Here is a 20,800-nt window from a genome sequence, read left to right as displayed (position 1 = left end):
TTCCTTCTTGTTGAGGTCCGAGTTGCAGACAGAGGATGCCCTTTTCCCTGCCTGAGTTCAAATCAACCAAGAAGAGAAGTGAGAATCAGATGGATGGAGATTGAATATAACCTCTGTTATAGCACGGATATATTGAAACAAGTGGCCTGAAATCCTGGTCAGGTGTATTCTCTGATTCCCTGCAGATAGTTTAAACCTTGGAACTGTCCATCTAAAGGCAAGTTTGGGTCTGCAGAGTGGATTCACTTAGCCAGGATTTCTGCCATGAACTAGTTCAAATGGAAGAGGACATTTCTAGTCATAAATCTAAATAGATTAACTCCATCCAGTGAAGAAATATGGACCATTGGTTGTCATCCACCATTGTGCCCCATTTCCAGCTAAGGCAAGTAGTAAAAGTTGGGATAAGAGGCCATGAGTATTTAAGGGCAACCCTCCTCATGATAAACAGAGCAAGAAGTTTCCTAAAGGATATCTTTATTCATTCCTTTGATGTGGCAGCCAGCCTCCAAAGATGGTCTCCAATGATCCCTGCCTCCCCAAATTCATACCCTGATGTAGTCTCCACCCGTATCGTACCAGGATTGGTCTGTGTGACCACTAACATATGGCAGAAGTGAAGGTGTGTTACTTCTAAGATTAGGTAATAAAAGACACTGTGGTTCCACCTTGGGGGCTCTCCCTTGCTTTCTCTGAGGCAAGGCAGTTGCCATGCTGTGGGCAGTACTAAGGAGAGCACTGTGCAGAAAGGAACTGAAGCCTCCAACCAATAGCCAGTGAGAAACTGAGGCCAAACAACACGTATATGAGTGAGCTTGGGAGTGGATTCTCCAACCCTGGTCAAGGCTTGTGAAGACGGAAACCCTGGGTAACAGGTTGACTATAACTTCATGAGACCCTGAGTTAGAAACCAGCCAGCTAAGCTGCTTCCAGATTTCTGATCCTCAGAACCTGTATGAGATAATAAATGTTTGTTGTTTTTAACCTCCTGAGTTTCAGGGTAATTTGTTAGGCAGCAAAAGATAACTAGAATATTTAACTAACATTTATTTCCTATATTTATCAGTTTTTACAACATGCCAAGCCCAAGGAGGTCCCTGTCCCCAGAATCTGCTGTTTAGTTAGGTGAATTGTGATGTGGACAGCTCTTCATGAACTTTCCTTACAACAACTCTGTGAAGCCAACGAGCAGATTCTGATTTTACAGATGAGGGAACTATGACTCAGAGAGATTAAACACCATGGTTGATCAGTTATACTAAAATAACTAATAAAAGTTAAGTTTGGTTGCCTGCATTATGTTGTGAGTTTCTTTAATTTCTCGATATGAAAGAGAGAAAACAAGGCTTATACTGATACTCCACTGGGACTGCAGATATAGTAAAGTTTTATTGCTACAGACTCCAGAATGACCGGCTGGCATGTGGGCCTTGCCAGGAGGGATACAATCAGGAGCAGGGAACCGAGCCTCTCTCTGCATCTTAGGATGCCCTCTGGAGAACAGTTGTCTTGTCCTTGCCTTCATGGGTCATGTGTCCTCTGAAAAGCCTAGGGTGGCATGAAGTATTGGCTGGGAAGTGGGCACCTACCTGTGATGCAGAAATCCATTTTAAAGCAGCCTCCATTTAAATATAGCCTTGGCAACTGGCAGGGGTCGAACTGCCAGATATCTCGAGGAGATTGGCATACAGAGTGGATAGCTGTGATTCAGCATCATTTAGCTTTGATCACACCATTTTATAATGTTCATCTCTTGGATGTTGAAGTTGCTTTATTTGTTCTTGGTTTTTAGTGAGTAGCAGTATAGAAATTTTAATATACAACATTTTAAATGCCATCAAATGTATGGAGCTTTGGGGGGACATTATAGTGGCCACCAGATAAATGTATTAGCACAATAATTGAATGGTATCATGTATCCTTAATTAATTTTGACCCTTCAACTGTATAGCATGAAAACGTACTAATCCACCCCAAATTACCAAATTAAGAAATTTTACCTTCACCAAAATGCAGAAAGTACTGTAAGTTAAGGAAGATTCTTTCCAGCCACTGAATAATAATTGCATTTAAGAATTTTCTAAGGTTGAAGGAATTTAAATCTTTAGACAGACGGTTACATTAGGTTTGATTATCCATATATTTGCTATGAATATATTTATTTATGAATAAATAGGTTGTATCAATTAACAGTATAACAGCTGGAACAATAACAGTGAAAATGAATGTCTTTGCATATGATTTCTTGTCTCGGTTGGAATTTTTGTCTTTCTTGGGTTTATATTTCAAATTGGACTGTTTTGGTCATTGTGGAGGATGAAAATGCAGCTGGTAGGCTGTTCTGTAAGGGAGGAGAAAAAGTAAGAACCATTCTTTATAACCGGTATTAGTAAAGATTGATGCTACTAACTAAATTATATTTAGGTCAACTCTAGCACAAATCATCATCGTGTTTATAAAAAAGGACCATATCTCCTCCTCCTTCCCCAATTCCATCCCATCTTCCAAAGCAAATTCTTCCTTCATTTTGCGCTGCTCCATGAGACCTGACCTGCCATGTGTTGTTTTTCTAAGCAAGTCAGAAATGGGCAAGTCTGTGCTGTTCAGAATTTTGTTAGAAAGATGCAAGCCTGTGAAGACAATGCTTTTTCAATTTCACTGCCTAAGTTTTTCTGCAGAAATGTTTCAGAGTACATGATTTGTGAGAAATTTTAAGACTTTGAACTTTTTTGAAAATTAGTATCAGATTAAGGTCATCTAAATCTTTTCTAAGTTCAAATCTTATGATGTATTCTGGCTAAAATCTTCTATCCTTTATGAAGTCTCCTTTGTCCATTCTAACACTCTGTAACTTCTGAACCATAGCAATAATGGTTTGTTCATTCATTCATTTAAGAAACACCTGTTGAATACCTATTATGGGCTAAAGTCTATGCTAGAAAAATATATTCTGTGGTTTCTGTCAGGACTGATCTAACAAACAGATGATTTACAGTACAGCGAAGATAAGCATTGTTGTGTGTGTGAACAGACTAAGAGCATGTACCCAGACTGAATTGTGGGTGGCTTCCTGGAAAACCGGTGCCTAAGCTGAGAGAAGAGATTACACACAAAAAACAAAGAGATGTGAGAATGCTATGCAGACAGTAAGACTAGAGAGGTTCAGATCAGAAAGTCTTTGGGTATCAAGCTAAGGAGTTTCCATGTGATTGTGAAAACAGTGGGAAGCCATTAAAGATGGTTAAGGAGTAAAGCGAAATGATATGGTTGGTGTTTCAGAAACATCACTCTAGATAGAGGATGTCCATGATTAACAGTGCAGTGGTTGAGATAACCTGGGCAACCTTCCTACTGAAAACAACTGGAAATGCTAGATGAAGACAAGTTTAATATAAAATTTTAAATGAATCAATGAGCTGGCAAGAAAGTAAGAAGGACTCAAACCAAAAACCAAGTAAAGAGAGAAACTCAGAAAGGGAAACACAGATTCTTCCCCTTTATGTTGAGGGCATTTGCTAAATAAGATGAACTTAAATATTGATTTTTATTTCCTTTTTGGCTGTGGAGTGCAGGACACAGCTTGGGGCCCATCCAAAATTGGAAGTCTAATAGGAGACCTCCATCATAAAACTGAGACCTCAGAGATTACACCCTTAAAGCAAGGACAAACTAGAAATAAACCCACCCTCCTACCCCAGGGAATTTCATGGAAAATTACCAATCTTGAAATGTAGTGATAAAATAGTATGGGAAGCAATCTCTCCTGAATATTTGTAACCACAAACAAGTCAAATCTTTATACAAGTTTGCACCCAAAATTCACACTACCTAGATGGTCTGAAAAAATCTCAACCTGAGATTTACTGAAGTTTTAGTGTAGAATGTTACCCTTCTGGTAGTACTCCAGAACAATAGACAGAAAGAAGTGAAAAATCTCTCTCTGTAGGAACCCATCTTCCTCAGGAGCTCAAAGAATTTTCCTAGATGATGTTCTAGAAAAATATGAGCATACAGTAAAATTGAACAAACAAGAACATACTCAAAATATACACAAAAGGAAGACATCATAAGAAAGAGTCTGCAGAAGCAATGTATAGCAGAGTCAGACAAGCAAGGTTATAGAGTTCTGTAAACTAACACTAAATGTATGACAGCATCATAAAGGTCTTGATGGGAGAAATAGGAGTATACTATTATAAGATTCTTATACTATATATGAAATGGCACAATACCATTTGAAGGCAGATTGTTAAATATATATATAAACCCTAGAGCAACACTAAAATAACAAAACAAAGAGTTCTGTATAATAAGCCAGAGGAGGAGATAAAATGGAATCATAAAACATTTAATTATTTCAAAAAGAAGACAGAAAGAGGGAAAGGGGGACAAAGAACAGAAGGAGCAAATAGAAAACAAGTAATGAGATGATAAACTTAAATCTAACCATATCAACAATACATTAAAAGTAAATGGTCTAAATAACTCAATGAAAAGGCAGAGAATCTCAGAGTGGAGAAAAAAGCAAGACCCAACTATATGTTATTTACTAGAAACACACTTCCAATACAAAGACACAAATGAGTTAAAAGTGAAAGAATGAGAAAAGATATGCCATGCTAACACTAGTTCAAAGAAAGTTGGGTTGGCAGTGTTAATATCAGACCAAATAGATTTCAGAGAAAAAATAATAACAGGGATTATTATTTCATAATGATGAAATAGTCATTTAGACAAGAAGAATTAACTATGCTAAATGTTTATATACCAAATAACAAAGCTTCAAAGCACACGAAGCAAAAACTGATACAACTGCAAGAAGACAGAAAAATCTACAGTTATAGTTGGAGATCTCAATGTTCCTTTATCAGTGATTCAGTAGGCCTTGTTGGGGTTGAAATTCTGCATTTCAGACAAGCTCCCAGGTGATGCCAGTGTTACATCTGAATAGCAAGATACTGGAAGGTAAACCAGGAAAACAAATGCCCAAAATGAACTAAAGGGAGAAGGGGAAATACAGAAGAAAGGGTAAAATATATATGGATATATTGAGAAAGTTCAACATATATATAATTAGATTCCAAAAAGAGGAGTGAGAGAATGTGACAGAAATAATATTTAAAGAGATAATAATAGCTAAGAATTTGTTTAAAAGACATCAAGCCATAGATTCATGAAGACTGAAAACTCCAGGCAGGGTAATTACAAATAAAACCACACCTTCTTTTTTTGTGTATGGTGTTAGGGAGTGCTCTAATTTCATTCTTTTACATGTAGCTGTCCAGTTTTCCCAGCACCACTTATTGAAGAGGCTGTCTTTTCTCCATTGTATATTCTTGCCTCCTTTATCAAAATAAAGTGACCATATGTGTGTGGGTTTATCTCTGGGCTTACTATCCTGTTCCATTGATCTGTATTTCTGTTTTTGTTCCAGTACCATGCTGTCTTGATTACTGTAGCTTTGTAGTATAGTCTGAAGTCAGGGAGCCTGATTCCTCCAGCTCCTTTTCCTTTCTCAAGATTGCTTTGGCTATTCGGCGTCTTTTGTGTTTCCATACAAATTGTGAAATTTTTTGTTCTAGTTCTCTGAAAAATGGCATTGATAGTTTGATAGGGATTGCATTGAATCTGTAGATTGCTTTGGGTAGTAGAGTCATTTTCACAATGTTCATTCTTCCAATCCAAGAACATGGTATATCTCTCCATCTGTTTATATTATCCTTACTTTCTTTCATCAGTGTCTTATAATTTTCTGCATACAGGTCTTTTGTCTCCTTAGGTATGTTTATTCCTAGGTATTTTATTCTTTTTGTTGCAGTGGTAAATGGGACTGCTTCCTTAATTTCTCTTTCAGATTTTTCATCATTAGTGTATAGGAATGCAAGAGGTTTCTGTGCATTAATTTTGTATGCTGCTACTTTACGAAATTCATTGATTAGCTCTAGTAGTTTTCTGGTAGCATCTTTAGGATTCTCTATGTATAGTATCATGTCATCTGCAAACAGTGACAGCTTTACTTCTTCTTTTCTAATTTGGTTTCCTTTTATTTCTTTTTCTTCTCTGATTGCTGTGGCTAAAACTTCCAAAACTATGTTGAATAATAGTGGTGAAAGTGGACAACCTTGTCTTGTTCCTGACCTTAGAGGAAATGGTTTCTGTTTTTCACCATTGAGAACGATATTGGCTGTGGGTTTGTCATATATGGCCTTTATTATGTTGAGGTAGGTTCCCTCTATGCCCACTTTCTGGAGGGTTTTTATCATAAATGGGTGTTGAATTTTGTCAAAAGCCTTTTCTGCATCTATTGAGATGATCATTTGGTTTTTCTCCTTCAATTTGTTAATGTGGTTTATCACATTGATTGATTTGAGTATATTGAAGAATCCTTGCATTCCTGGGATATGTGTTCCCCCTTTTCTTCTTTCCTGCCTTCTTTTGGATTAATCAAGTATTTTCTATAATTTCATTTCCTCAGTTAGCCTGTTATACACTCTTTTAAACACTTTTTTTTAGTGTGTATCCTTTACTGTTACAACATGTGTACTTGACTTATATAATACTAATATTAATCAATCCCTTTATCTCCTCCCAGAAAAATGCAAGTATGATCGTTTTTAAACTCTTTTTACCCCCTTACTGGCTTAAATGCCATGGTTGCCCAATATTTCTGTTCTCTATATAATGTAATCCCCACAATACATTATTATTATGTTTGATGCAGCCAATATTCATTTTGATTTACCCACATATATATTACTCTTTATTCCTTTCTGTCTTCATCTGGGACTATTTCCTTTTGTCTGAAAAACATTCTTTACTATTTCCTTTAGTGCAACTCTACTGGCATTAAATATTTTCTTCTTCTTCTTCTTTTTTTTTTTTTTGTATGAAAATGTTCTATTTCACCTTCATTTTTGAAGGCCCATGTACTGGATATAGACTTCTAGCTTGGCAGTCATTTTCTTTTAGCATTTTGAAGGTATTATCTCCCTGTCTTTTGGCTTCATTGTTTCTGTTGAGAAGTCATCTATCAGTCTAACTGTTGCTTCTTTAAAGGCAATCTGTCTTTCTTCTCTGTCCAGTTTAAATTTTTTCTCTTTCTCTTTTGTTTAATAGTTTCATTATGATAGGTTTAGGTATGGATGCTTTGTACTTATTGTCATTGTTGTTCTTAGGGCTTCCTGAGTTGATGGATTGATGTTTTTTAATAATTCTGATAAATTCTCAGTCATTATTATCATTCTCCTTTCTTCTTGGACTTCAGTTACTGGTGTGTTAGACCACTTTTGTCTTCTATATCTTTTACCCTCTCTTCAAATTTTTCCAACCTGTTATCTCTCCATGATTAAGTCTGAATATTTTCTTCTGCTTTATTTTCCAGTTCCTTAATTCTCTATCTGTGTATAGGCTAAATAATCCACTCACTGGATTCTTAGTTCAGGTTATTTTATTTTTCAATTTTTGAATATTTTTTCTTTTCATTGTCAGATCACTGCTAAAATTCACAAATCGTATCTTTCATCTTCTTGAACATAGTAAGTATAGTTATTTTAAAGTCTGTCTGATAGCTTCAATGTCTGGAGCCCCCATGTGTCTTTTTCTCTTTACTCTTATTTCTGTTGATTTTCATTCATGTTGTCTTGTTTTCTTGTGGTCTGCTTAATTTTTATTGTGGTTTGGACATTGTGTGTACAATATTGTTCACAGAAAGTTGTGAGGCCTCGGATCATGTTTTTGCTTCTGCCATGTAGATAGGGACATTAGCCATCCAGGACTACTTTAATAAAATTTAATAAAATTTCATCCAGGACTACTACTTGAGAGAATTTGTAGTTGAGTTGAAATCCTTGAAAGAGCCTACCTATGGTTCATACTTATGCCCAGGATATAGACTTTTGTGGTCCCATCCCAAAGTGATGGAGGCTCGCTAGTCTTCTCCTTACTTGGCAGGCCTGAACACAAATCCCTCTCACATTCAAGGCTGTCAAAATTATAGCTTAATCTCTTGGCTTTTCAGTTTTTCCACCTCAGAACTGGCAAATGCCTCCTGGAGGAAAGTGGTCCCAAATGTATGCTCTACTCCCAGGGTCTCCATCCTTTCCCAGATCCTATCTTGGTAATTCTTTTTTTTTTTTTTTTTTTCTTTCTATCCTGCTAATTCCTTACTATCATGGTGGAGCTCTTTGGTGCTTTCAAGCAGGTTTTATTTTTATTTTCCAGATTTTCTAATTGCCTTTTATGGTAGGGTTACTGGGACCTAGCCCACCATTACTTGAGGTGGAAGTGCTTTGCTTAGTTCTTTTTCTTGAAAATTGACTTGTCTTGAAAAAAGAAAAGTGAACCTCTACTTTACTTCATATACAATAATATATTCAACATGAATTAAAGACCAAAGTAAGGAAAGTAAAACCTTAAGACTTTTAGTAGAAAATAGAGGACCCTATCTTGACATTCTTAAAGCAGAAGTATCCAGAAAGCATATTTAAAAGAAATAATTGATAAATTAGACTGAAATAAAATGTAAAGTTCATAAGAACAAAAGTCACCAAAACTAAGGTTAAAATGCAAGCCCATTTCCGAAAGGATTTTTAAGCCTCCATAAATGACCAGCTTTGTATCCAGAATAAATTAGAAAAATAAAATAAAGCAACGCCATAGAAAAAAAATGGCAAAAGATATAGACAGTTGTCTGAGGAAGATGCTTTAGTGACCAATACGCATGTGAAAAGATGCTCAACTCACCAATAATTAGGGAACTCAAAATTAAAACAATGAAATATTTCATGACCATCATATTGTCAAAATATTTTTAAAATCTTACAATTCTTTGAAGCGTATTGGGGAGACAAGAAGTCACTCTGTAAGTCAGAGTACAAATGAGAACAGCCAATTTTGTTTTGGAAGGTAATATCTACTGAAAATTGAATACATGCACTGTTTTGCTTTTTTTTTTTTTTTTTTTTTTTTTTTTTTTGTGGTACGCGGGCCTCTCACTGTTGTGGCCTCTCCCGTTGCGAAGCACAGGCTCCGGACGCGCAGGCTCAGCAGCCATGGCTCACGGGCCCAGCCGCTCCACAGCATGTGGGATCTTCCCGGACCGGGGCACGAACCCATGTCCCCTGCATCAGCAGGCGGACACTCAACCACTGAGCCACCAGGGAAGCCCACATGCACTGTTTTTTTTTTTTTTTTTTAACATCTTTATTGGGGTATAATTGCTTTACAATGGTGTGTTAGTTTCTGCTTTATAACAAAGTGAATCAGTCATACATAAACATATGTTCCCATATGTCTTCCCTCTTGCGTCTCCCTCCCTCCCACCCTCCCTATCCCACCCCTCCAGGCTGTCACAAAGCACCAAGCCAATATCCCTGTGCCATGCGGCTGCTTCCCACTAGCTATCTACCTTACTACGTTTGTTAGTGTGTATATGTTCATGACTCTCTCTCGCCCTGTCACAGCTCACCCTTCCCCCTCCCCATAACCTCAAGTCCGTTTTCTAGGAGGTCTGCGTCTTTATTCCTGCCTTACCCCTAGGTTCTTCATGACATTTTTTTTCTTAAATTCCATATATATGTGTTAGCATACGGTACATGCACTGTTTTTGAACCAGCCATCCCAAACCTAGTTATAAGCCCTTGAGGTATTGAATGTATGCATAAGGAGACATATCAGGGTCTGTATTGCCGCACAATTAGTGGTGATAAAAAAGGGAAACAACCTGTGTGTCCATCAATAGGAAAATGAGTTTAAAACCTGAGCTATTTTGTATAATAGGTTAATATAAAGCAGTTAAAATTATTGACTAGGTCTATGTACATCAACATGGATAAATCTTGAGAATGTACTGATGAAAGGGAAAACATATTGAATGGTAATGTACAGTATGACATAATGCAAAGTTTTAAAGTAAGGGAGGGACTGCCCTGGTGGTCCACTGGTTAAGACCCCGCACTCCCAATGCAGGGGGCCCGGGTTCAATCCCTGGTCAGGGAAATAGATCCCGCATGCCGCAACTAAGAGCCTGCATGCTGCAACTAAAAGATCGCTCATGCCGCAACGAAGATCTTGCGTGCGGCAACAAAGATCCTGTGTGCCGCAACTAAGACCTGGTGCAGCCAAATTGAAAAAAAAAAGTAAAGGAAATAATACTATAAACTCTTTAAAAATATATATACAGAAGTTATAAAGATGTAACAACGTGAACAGAAAGGATACACACCAACTTCCAATCACCTCTGGAGGAGAAGTAGAGGTTGGGATGCAGGAAGAAAATGGGGGCTTCACCTCTAGTGGTAATACTTTATTTTTTACACAACTAAAACAAAAGACAAAGAACTTGAAACAAATAGTATGGCATCATGTTAAGATTTTTTTACGTTAAAAATTAATTAACTAAGAGCTGTAACAGTTCCCAGCACATAAAAAATCATTGAAGGAAGAAAGGGAAAGGGGATTGAGGGAAGGAGGGAAGGAAGGAATCAGACTCTGGATGTCCCTACGTATCATAAGCAGCTGCAGGGCTCAAGCTGGTGACACTGACAACATTTCACATGGAGAATGTTTTTTAAAAATCCATTTCAGTGAGAGTGGGGGATGATGTCTTGGCATGTGTAGAAAGCTGGCTGAAAGAAACATGAGGATAGGGATGAGCCATTGGGAGCCTTACTGGTGTCAGGAGAGTTACGTTTTTTAACATCTTTATCCATAATCTGGAGGTCACAGAGCACAGGAAACTCTGGGCTTGGAAGGTGCACCAATCCGTTCCCAGGTATGAGATTTCAGGTTGGTTTCACTGAGATGTGGACTAGACCAAGAAGGGGTAGGTAAGATGGGGTCATGTGAACTCTCCTGAGTGGGCGCTGAGTGATGCTGACCTGCAGAAGGGTGCAGGTCTAGCCGTCATCAGGTTGTCATCAAGGACCACTGAGAGTACTAGCTGAGATGTGACTTACATTTGGCAGATAGGAAGGAGAGTAGGTGTGGCAGGTCCAGAATAGGGAAGGCAAGGTGGGAAAAGCATCTGATCAGGGTTCCTGATGTTGTGCAAATGTTCTTGGTCACTGAACCCAGGAATGCAGAATATGAGTACTTAAGAGAGGAAAACCTAAAATAAAGGAAAAGAAACTCTACTCTGTACAGATCTGTCTAGCTTCTGTCACTAAGTTGGTGGTGCCCTCTGAAAGGTAAAAATTGATAAAAGATTTTGTTTACATTGAGAAGCCTTTTGGATCCAGCCTTGGCCTCTGAGCTTGTTTGGATAAGCCATGTCTGGATAAAACCAAGCATGACTGGGGACCCCAGTTGGGGCCTTCTGTGGGGTTGGGGCTGACTTTGGTTGCTCCCTTCCTTTCCGGTAGGGCACATAGCAAGCTTGCATCTGGGGCACTGTTTTCCATCTGTGTAGCCAATTGCCCAAAGATATGTAAAAACTCCCATTTTCCCAAAGAAATAAAAAACCTAATGCTAAGCAAGATACAGTAATACTTCCCCAGACTCAGCTTATATGTAAATTAAGCAGTGTATCACTAATTGGTGTCGAGATGACTAAAGCAGCCTTGTTTGAATATCTATTTTTAATTTCTCATTTGTGTGGAAAATACCTTTCCTTTCAGCCTGTTAAAGAGCTTTCTGATTTATAAGGATATCCTTTTTTATAACATCTTTATTGGAGTATAATTGCTTTACAATGGTGTGCTATTTTCTGCTTTATAACAAAGTTAATCAGCTATACATATACATATATCCCCATATCTCCTCCCTCTTGCGTCTCCATCCCACCCTCCCTATCCCACCCCTCTAGGTGGTCACAACGCACCGAGCTGATCTCCTTGTGCTATGCGGCTGCTTCCCCTAGCTATGTTTTACATTTGGTAGTGTATATATGTCCATACCACTCTCTCACTTCCGCCCAGCTTACCCTTCCCCCTCCCCGTGTCCTGAAGTCCATTCTCTGTGTCTGCATCTTTATTCCTGTCCTGACCCTAGGTTCGTCAGAACCATTTTAAAAAAATTTTTTAGATTCCATATATATGTGTTAGTATACGGTATTTGTTTTCCTCTTTCTGACTTACTTCACTCTGTATGACAGACTCTAGGTCCATCCGCTTCACTACAACTAACTCAATTTCCTTTCTTTTTATGGCTGAGTAATATTCCATTGTATATATGTGCCACATCTTTATCCATTCATCTGTCGATGGACACTTAGGTTGCTTCCATGTCCTGGCTATTGTAAATAGAGCTGAAATGAACACTGCAGTGCATGACTCTTTTTGAATTATGGTTTTCTCAGGGTATATGCCCAGTAGTGGGATTGCTGGGTCATATGGTAATTCTATTTGTAGTTTTTTAGGGAACCTCCATACTGTTCTCCGTAGTGGCTGTATATCAATTTACATTCCCACCAACAGTGCAAGAGGGTTCCCTTTTCTCCACACCCTCTCCAGCATTTATTGTTTGTAGATTTTTTGATGATGGCCATTCTGACCGGTGTGAGGTGATACCTCAATGTAGTTTTGATTTGCATTTCTCTAATGATTAGTGATGTTGAGCATCCTTTTATGTGTTTGTTGGCAATCTGTATATCTTCTTTGGAGAAATGTCTATTTAGGTCTTCTGCCCATTTTTGGATTGGGTTGTTTGTTTTTTTGATATTGAGCTGCATGAGCTGCTTGTAAATTTTGGAGATTAATCCTTTGTCAGTTTGCTTCATTTGCAAATATTTTCTCCCATTCTGAGGGTTGTCTTTTCGTCTTGTTTATATTTTCCTTTGCTGTGCAAAAGCTTTTAAGTTTCATTAGGTCCCATTTGTTTATTTTAAGGATATCATCTTAATTGAATAATGAGATGCTGCTTAGTATGTTCTTAAAAATGTTTCCCCCCTCCAGTTACATTTTTTTTTAAGTAAGTGCCATTATTTCCATTCTTAATGTCAATAGCATGGTCAGTTTTCTCCTAAATCTCTCTTATAGTGAGTGAGTTTGTAATTTGAGAGTAGGAAGGAATTCTTTATGTATTTAGGAGGGTCTACTAAAATAAATTAAGGTTTCAATGTGGGACTTATGAAAGTGGTGAAAATATGATAAATCTTTCTACTGATCAGATACTGGAGGTGTTCAAAATGAACTGATAGATTTTAGTATCTTTGTTGAATATTCTTCTATAAGTCATTGATAGTTACAGATTGTTTATCTTGGCTCTGACTAAAAGAAGATAATTGTTGATTAATAAATACTCATTAATTGTATTTTCCTGATTCTGTATAAATCTAAAGAATAAATAAGTTGGTAGTCAGTGTAATACAGATTTATTCTAGCGCACAAAGGTGGGCTGGCATCAAAAGGGGAAATGACACTTCCCTCCTCCTGCCCCACCTCTCTTCTCTAAAGCCTTTTTGGCTCAATGGAAGCAAAGTTTCACGGGATCTTTGCATCTTAGAGGTGGTAACAGCAGACAAAAAAAAAAAAATGTTCACGCTGTAAGAAAGAAGCATGTGAAAATCTCAACTGAATATTCATCAAATCTCTGGAGAAGGGAGGACTTTAAGCTAAGAAGTGATAGAAGTTACTGTAATGAAAATGTTTTGTTAGGTTTGACTAAATACTTTTTTCCCTTTCCCTGTTTCATCTCTCTTGTCTATCTACCCCTCTCCATCTCCATCCCTACTATTTACTGCAGGCCACTGTCATCTCCCACAAAAACACAGCAGGGAACTAAAAACAACAATACAGCAAACAAATAAATCTAAGACTCCAACATATACAGATTTTACTCTGGGTGAGATGGGATACCACTGGAGAGTTTCGACCAATGGAAGGGTTACGCTCTGACTTAATTGGTCAGGCTATGTTGAGAATTACCATAAGGGGTCTGGGTGAAAGCAAGGAGGCTGATTAGGGGCCATTGCAGTAATCCCCAGAGAGAAGATGGGGACCTGCACCAGGGTGGCAGTGGTAGAAGGAGAGAGAGAAATGATTGGATTCTGGATATATTTTGGAGGCTGAACTGACAAAATGTGTTCATGGACTGGGTATAGAGTTTGAGATAAAGAAGAACTGAGTGACTCTAAGCTTTTTCACTTGAGCACCAGAAAGAATTGAGCTGCCTTTAATTGGGATGGGTAAGTTGTGGCCAGGGCAGGTTAGGGGGAGAATTTCAGGAGCTTGGCTTCAGACGTGTTAATTTTGACTTGACTATTAAACATGCAAGTGGAGATGAAGAATAGGCATATAGTGTTTATATAACAGAAAGAAAGAATATGTGAAAAGTCAGAGAAACTGTAAAGACAGTGAGGGTTTAAAATGTTCACATGAGACAAGGCCCTGCTGACCTGAGTCTTGGGTCCCACAGCCATAGGGTCATGCCAGTGTCCTTAGATTTCAGCCACTGTAATTGACTTTGACCATTACAGACTAATGGAACATATTCTTTACAGTACAGTTGATGATACCTAAAGAATTCTGAACATTTTTACAGTTTTATTGAGATATAATTGACACATAAGTTTGTGTACAACATAATGATTTGATATATGTATATATTGCAATATGATTACCATAAGTTAACATCCATAATTTCACATAGTTATAATTTTTTGTGATGAGAATTTTTAAGATCTACTCTCTTAGCAACTTTCAAATATACAATACAGTATTGCTAACTATAGTCACCATGCTGTGCATTACATCCCCAGAACTTATTTATCTTATAACTAGGAATTTGTACCTTTTGACTAGCTTCACCCATTTCCCCTACCCCCTGCCTCTGGCAACCACCAATCTGTTCTCTGTTTCTATGGGTTTGATTTTTTTTTTTAAGGTTCCACATATAAGTGAGATCATACAGTATTTTTCTGTCTCGTCTGACTTGTTTTACTTAGCATTATGCCCTGAAGGCCCATACATGTTGTCACAAATGGCAGAATTTCCTTCCTTTTTTAAAAAAATATTTATTTATTTGGCTGTGCCAGGTCTTAGTTGTGGCACGTGGAATCTTCATTGCTGCACGTGGGATCTTCGTTGTGGCATGAGGGATCTTTAGTTGTGGCGCTTGGTATCTTTAGTTGTGGTATGTGGGATCTTTAGCTGTGGCATGCACTATCTTTAGCTGTGGCATGTGGGATCTAGTTCCCTGACCAGGGATCATACTCGGGCCCCCGGCATTGGGAACGCAGAGTCTTAACCGCTGGACCACCTGGGAAGTCCCAGAATTTCCTTCCTTTTTATGGCCGAATAATATTTCATTATATAGACCACATTTTTTTAATCCATTCATCAATCAGTGAACACTTAGGTGGTCTCTATGTCTTGGCTAATGTAAATAATGCTGCAGTGAACACAGGAGTGTAGATATCTCTTTGAGATAATGATTTCATTTCCTTTGGATATATACCCAGAAGTGAAATTGCTGGAAAATATAGTAGTTCTGCTTTTAAGTTTTTGAGGAACCTCCATGCTGTTTTCCATACTGGTTGCACCAATTTACATTCCCACCAACAGTACAAAAGGGTTCTCTTCTCTCCATATCCTTGCTGACACTTGTCATCTCTTGTCTTTTTGATGATAGCCATTATAACAAGTGTGAGGTGATAGCTCATTATGGTTTTGATTTGCATTTCCCTGGTGATTAGTGATGTTGAGCACATTTTCATATATCTGTTGACCATCTTTATGTCTTTGGAAAAATACCTAGTCAGATCCTCTGCCCATTTTTTTTTTTAAGGTTTACATTTAAAAAAAATTATTCATTTATTTATTTATCTTGGTTGTGGCTCACATGATCTTTGTTGTGGCATGCAAGATCTTTTAGTTGTGGCATGCAGACTCTTAGTTGCAGCATGCAGACTTCTTAGTTGTGGCATGGGAACTCTTTAGTTGTAGCATGCGGGATCTAGTTCCCTGACCAGGGATTGATCTCAAGCCCCCTGTATTGGGAGTGTGGAGTCTTACCCACTGGACCACCAGGGAAGTCCTCTGCCCATCTTTAAATTGGATTATTTGGTTTTTGGCTATTGAGTTGAGTGAATTCCTTATATACTTGGATATTAACTCCTTATCAGATATATGGTTTGCAAATATTTTCTTCCATTCCATAGGTTGCTTTTCATTTTGTTGATTATTTCTTTTGCTGTGCAGGACCTTTTTATTTTGGTACAGTCTCACTTGTTTATTTTTGCTTTTGTTGCTTGTGCTTTCGGTATCATAACAAAAAAAGATGTTGTCAGGACCAATGCCAAGAAGTTTTTCCCTATGCTTTCTTCTTATTTTACAGTTGCAGGTCTTACATTTCAGCCTAATCCATTTCAGCCTAATTTTTGTGAATAGTGTAAAATAGGGGTCTGGTTTCATTCTTTTGCATGTGAATATCTAGTTCTTCTAACACCATTTATCAAAGAGACTACCTTTTCCTCACTGAGTATTCTTGGAACCCTTGTCCAATATTAGCTGACCATACATGCATGGGCTTATTTATAGGCTTTCAATTCTGTTTCATTGGTCTATGGATCTGTTTTTATGTCAGTATCATACTGTTTGATTACTATAGCTTTGTAATATAGTTTGAAATCACAAAATATGATGCCTCTAGCATTATTCTTATTTCTCAGCATTGCTTTGGCTATTCAGGGTCTTTTGTGGTTTCAAACAAATTTTAGGATTGTGTTTTGTATTTCTTTAAAAAATGTCATTGGAATCTTTATAGGGACTGCATTGAATCTATAGATGGCTTTGGGTCGTATGGACATTTTAGCAATATTAATTCTTTCAATTGGTGAACAAAGAATCTTGCCATTTATTCATGTCTTCTCCAATTTCTTTCATCAATGTATTATACTTTTTAGGGTAGAGATCTTTTTTACCTACTTGGTTAACTTTATCCCTAAGTATTTTATTGTTTTTATGCTATTGTAAATGGGGTTGTTTTCATTATTTCTTTTTCAGATAATTCATTATTAGTGTTTAGAGATGATACTGATTTTTGTATGTTGATTTTTTATTCTGCAACTTTATTGAATTCATTGATTAGTTCTAACATTTTTTTGGTGGTGTTTAGTGTTTTCTGTATATAAAACCATGTCATCTGCAAACAGACAGTTTTACTCCTTCCTTTATGATTCAGATGCTTTTTACTTCTTTTCCTTGCCTGATTGCTCTGGCCAGGACTTCCAGTACTATGCTGAGTATGACTGGTGAAAGTGGACATTCTTGTCTTGTTCCTGATTCTTAGAGGAAAAGCTGTCAATCTTTTACCATTGAATTTGATGTTAGCTATGGACTTGTCATATATGACCTTTATTATGTTGTCATATATTCCTTCTGTACTCAGTTATTTTGTTTTTTTGTGGTCACTGGCTTCTCACTGTTGTGGCCTCTCGTGTTGCAGAGCACAGGCTCCGGACACGCAGGCTCAGCGGCCATGGCTCACGGGCCTAGCCGCTCCGCGGCATGTGGGATCTTCCTGGACCGGGGCACGAGCCCGTGTCCCCTGCATTGGCAGGCGGACTCTCAACCACTGCGCCACCAGGGAAGCCCTGTACTCAGTTTGGTGAGAGTTTTTATATGAAAGGATTTTGTATTTTGTCAGATGCTTTTTCTGTATCTATTGAGATAATGATTTTTGTCTTTCATTCTATTAATATGGTGTATCATATTTATTGATTTGCATATGTTGAACAGTCATTGCAGAGAAGGAATAAATCTTACTTGATCATGGATCCTTTAAATGTAGTGTTAAATTCCAGTTGGCTAGTATTTTGCTGAGAATTTTTTGCATCTATATTCATCGGGGATATTGGCCTATATTTTTCAATTGTTGTAGTGGCCTTGTGTGGCTTTGGTATCAGGTTAATTCTGGTCTCTTAAAATGAGTTTGGGAGTATTCCCTCTTCTTTGATTTTTTGGGGAAGAGTTTGAGAAGGATTGGTGTTAATTCTTCTTTGAATGTTTGGTAAAATTCACCAGTGAAACCATATAGTCCTGGGCTTTTCTTTCTTGGGAGTTTTGATTACTGATTTAATCCTTACTTGTTATTGATCTGTTCAGATTTTCTATGTCTTCATGATTTAGTCTTGGTAGGTTGTATATTTCTAGGAATTTATCCATTTTTTTCTTGGTTGTCCAATTTGTTGGGGTATTGTTGTTCATAGTAGTCTCTTATGATCCATTGTATTTCTGTGGTATCAGTTGTAATGTCTTCTCTTTCGTTTGTAGTTGTATTTATTTGGCTCCTCTCTCTTCTTTTCTTGGTTAGTCTAGCTAAAAGTTTATTAATTTTGGTTATCTTCAAAGAACAACTCTCGGTTTTGCCAATCTTTTCTATTGTTTTCCTGTCCTCTGTTTCATTTATTTCTGCTCTAATCTTTTTTCTTTTTTTTTTTTTTTTTTTTTTTTTGCGGTACACGGGCCTCTCACTGTTGTGGCCTCTCCAGTTGTGGAGCACAGGCTCTGGATGCGCAGGCTCAGCAGTCATGGCTCACGGGCCCAGCCGCTCCGCGACATGTGGGATCCTCCTGGACCGGGGCACAAACCCGTGTCCCCCGCATCAGCAGGCGGACTCTCAACCACTGCGCCACCAGGGAAGCCCCTGCTCTAATCTTTATTAGTTCCTTTCTTCTGCTAATTTTGGGCTTAGTTTGCTCTTTTTCTACATCCTTGAGGTGTAAAGTTAGGTTGTTTATTTAATTTTTTCCCTTAATGTGTGCATTTATCACTGTAAACTTCCCTCTTAGAACTGCTTTTGCTGTATCCCATAATTTTCCACTTTCATTTGTCTCAAGACATTTTTTAAATTTCCCTTTAGATTTCTTCTTTGATCCATTGGTTGTTCAGGAGTCTGTAGTTTAAGTCCCATGTATTTGTAAGTTGTCCAGCTTTCCTCCAGCTATTATTTCTAGTTTCATACCATTGTGGTTGGAAAAGATAGTTGGTATGATTTCAGTTTTCTTACATTTGCTAAGACTTGTTTTGTGACCTAACATATGATCTATCCTAGAAAATGTTCTCTGTGTGCTTGAGAAGAATGTGTATTCTGCTGTTGTTTTTTGGAACGTTCTGTTTATGTCTATTAGGTCTATAGTGCTGTTCAAATCCACTGTTTCCTTATTGATTATCTACCTGGATGATCTACATTTTTGAGAGTGGGGTATTAAAGTTCCCGACTATAATTGTGTTGCTGTTTATTTCTCCTTTTAGTTCTGTTAATATTTGATTTATATAGAAGCTCTGATGTTGGGTGCATAAATATTTACAATTGTTATATCTTCTTGAGGGGTTGATCCCCTTTGGGTCTTGTGTTTTTATCCATCAGCCATTCTGTGTCTTCCATGGGAGAATTTACTCCATTTATGTTTATAATAAGTGTTGGTAGGAAAGGACTTAATTGTTGTCTGTTCGTTAATTGTTTCTGACTGTAGATTCTTTGTTCCTCACTTATGTTGCTGCCTTCTTTTGTGATTTGATGACTTTGTGTAGCTTTATGCTTGGTTCCTTTATCACAGTCTTTTGTATATCTACTACAGGTTTTTCTTTTGTGGTTACGATGAGGCTTACATAAAATATCTTACAAGATCCTATTTTAAGCCGATAACAACTTCAATAGCACACATAAACTTTATGCTTTTACTTCCCCCCATATATTTTAGGTTATTGATGTTTCAGTTTACATATTTCTATATTGTGTATCCAATAACAAATTATTATACTTATGGTTATTTTAAATACATTTTTTTAAACTGTTAAACTAGAACTGTAAGTGGATTATACACCACCATTTCAATATTAAAGAATCTGCCTCTGGCTATAAATTTACCATTGCTAGTGAGTTTTATACATACATTCACATGTCTATGATGTTAATTAGCATCCTTTTATTTCCACTTGAAGAATGCCCTTTAGCATTTCCTGTAAGGTAGGTGTAGTGGTGATGAACTCCCCCAGCTATTGTTTGTTCAAGAAAGTCTTTTTCTCGTCATTTCTGAAGGACAGCTTTTCCAGGTATAGTATTCTTGGTTGACAGTTTTTCCTTTCAATGTTTTGAACATATCATCCTGCTCTCTGCTGGCCTGCAAAGTTTCTGTTGAGAAATCCACCCATAGTCTTTTTTTTTTATAGAAACTTATTTTATTATGGAATAATGCAATATATGTAGTATATAACAACTTCACACCCCTAGTCTCTATTTGGGTGAGGCTACTGCCCAAGCTCTGAGGGGGGTGTGTGTGTGTGTGGTACTGCTGTCTGGAAACAGATAGCACTGCTGGCTTTGTTCCCTGCCCAAGTGCAGCTATAGGATGGGCTCCACAGTTGCCAGTCAGGCTTCCTAGTCAGGTGGGACTGAATGCTATACTCACCAGTTGGGCAGGGCTGCAAATATGCTTCCCTGACCATAGGAGCCATAAAGTGGGCTCCACAGCCATTACAACTTGATGCCTGCCAACCCAAATCAGGCAGGACTGCTCACCAAGATCCCTGGCCAGATCCACTGGCTTGGGTCTGCAGATGGGCAGAGCCATTGGCTGGGCTCTCAGCTTGGGTGCCACTGCAAGCTGGGTTGTAACGCGGGCCATACAGTCTCCCAGGTGCTCTAGCTAACCTTTCTGGTTAGGTGGGACTGAGGGCTACACTCATGGCAGGACTATACCATGGACCTGCTTCCCTGCCTGGGCGGGGTGGCAGAACAGGCTCCAAGGATAGCATAGCTTATTGTCTGGGAACTTGAATGAGGAGAACTGCCCACTGAGTTCTCTGGCCAGAGAAGGCCACTGGCTTAGCTCTATGTGTGGACAGAACTGCTGGTGTGACTC

This window comes from Leucopleurus acutus, assembly GCF_964270905.1.
Source record: "Leucopleurus acutus genome assembly, chromosome: 20".
In the NCBI taxonomy this organism is placed as follows: domain Eukaryota; kingdom Metazoa; phylum Chordata; class Mammalia; order Artiodactyla; family Delphinidae; genus Leucopleurus; species Leucopleurus acutus.
This window is presented reverse-complemented; position numbering follows the sequence as displayed.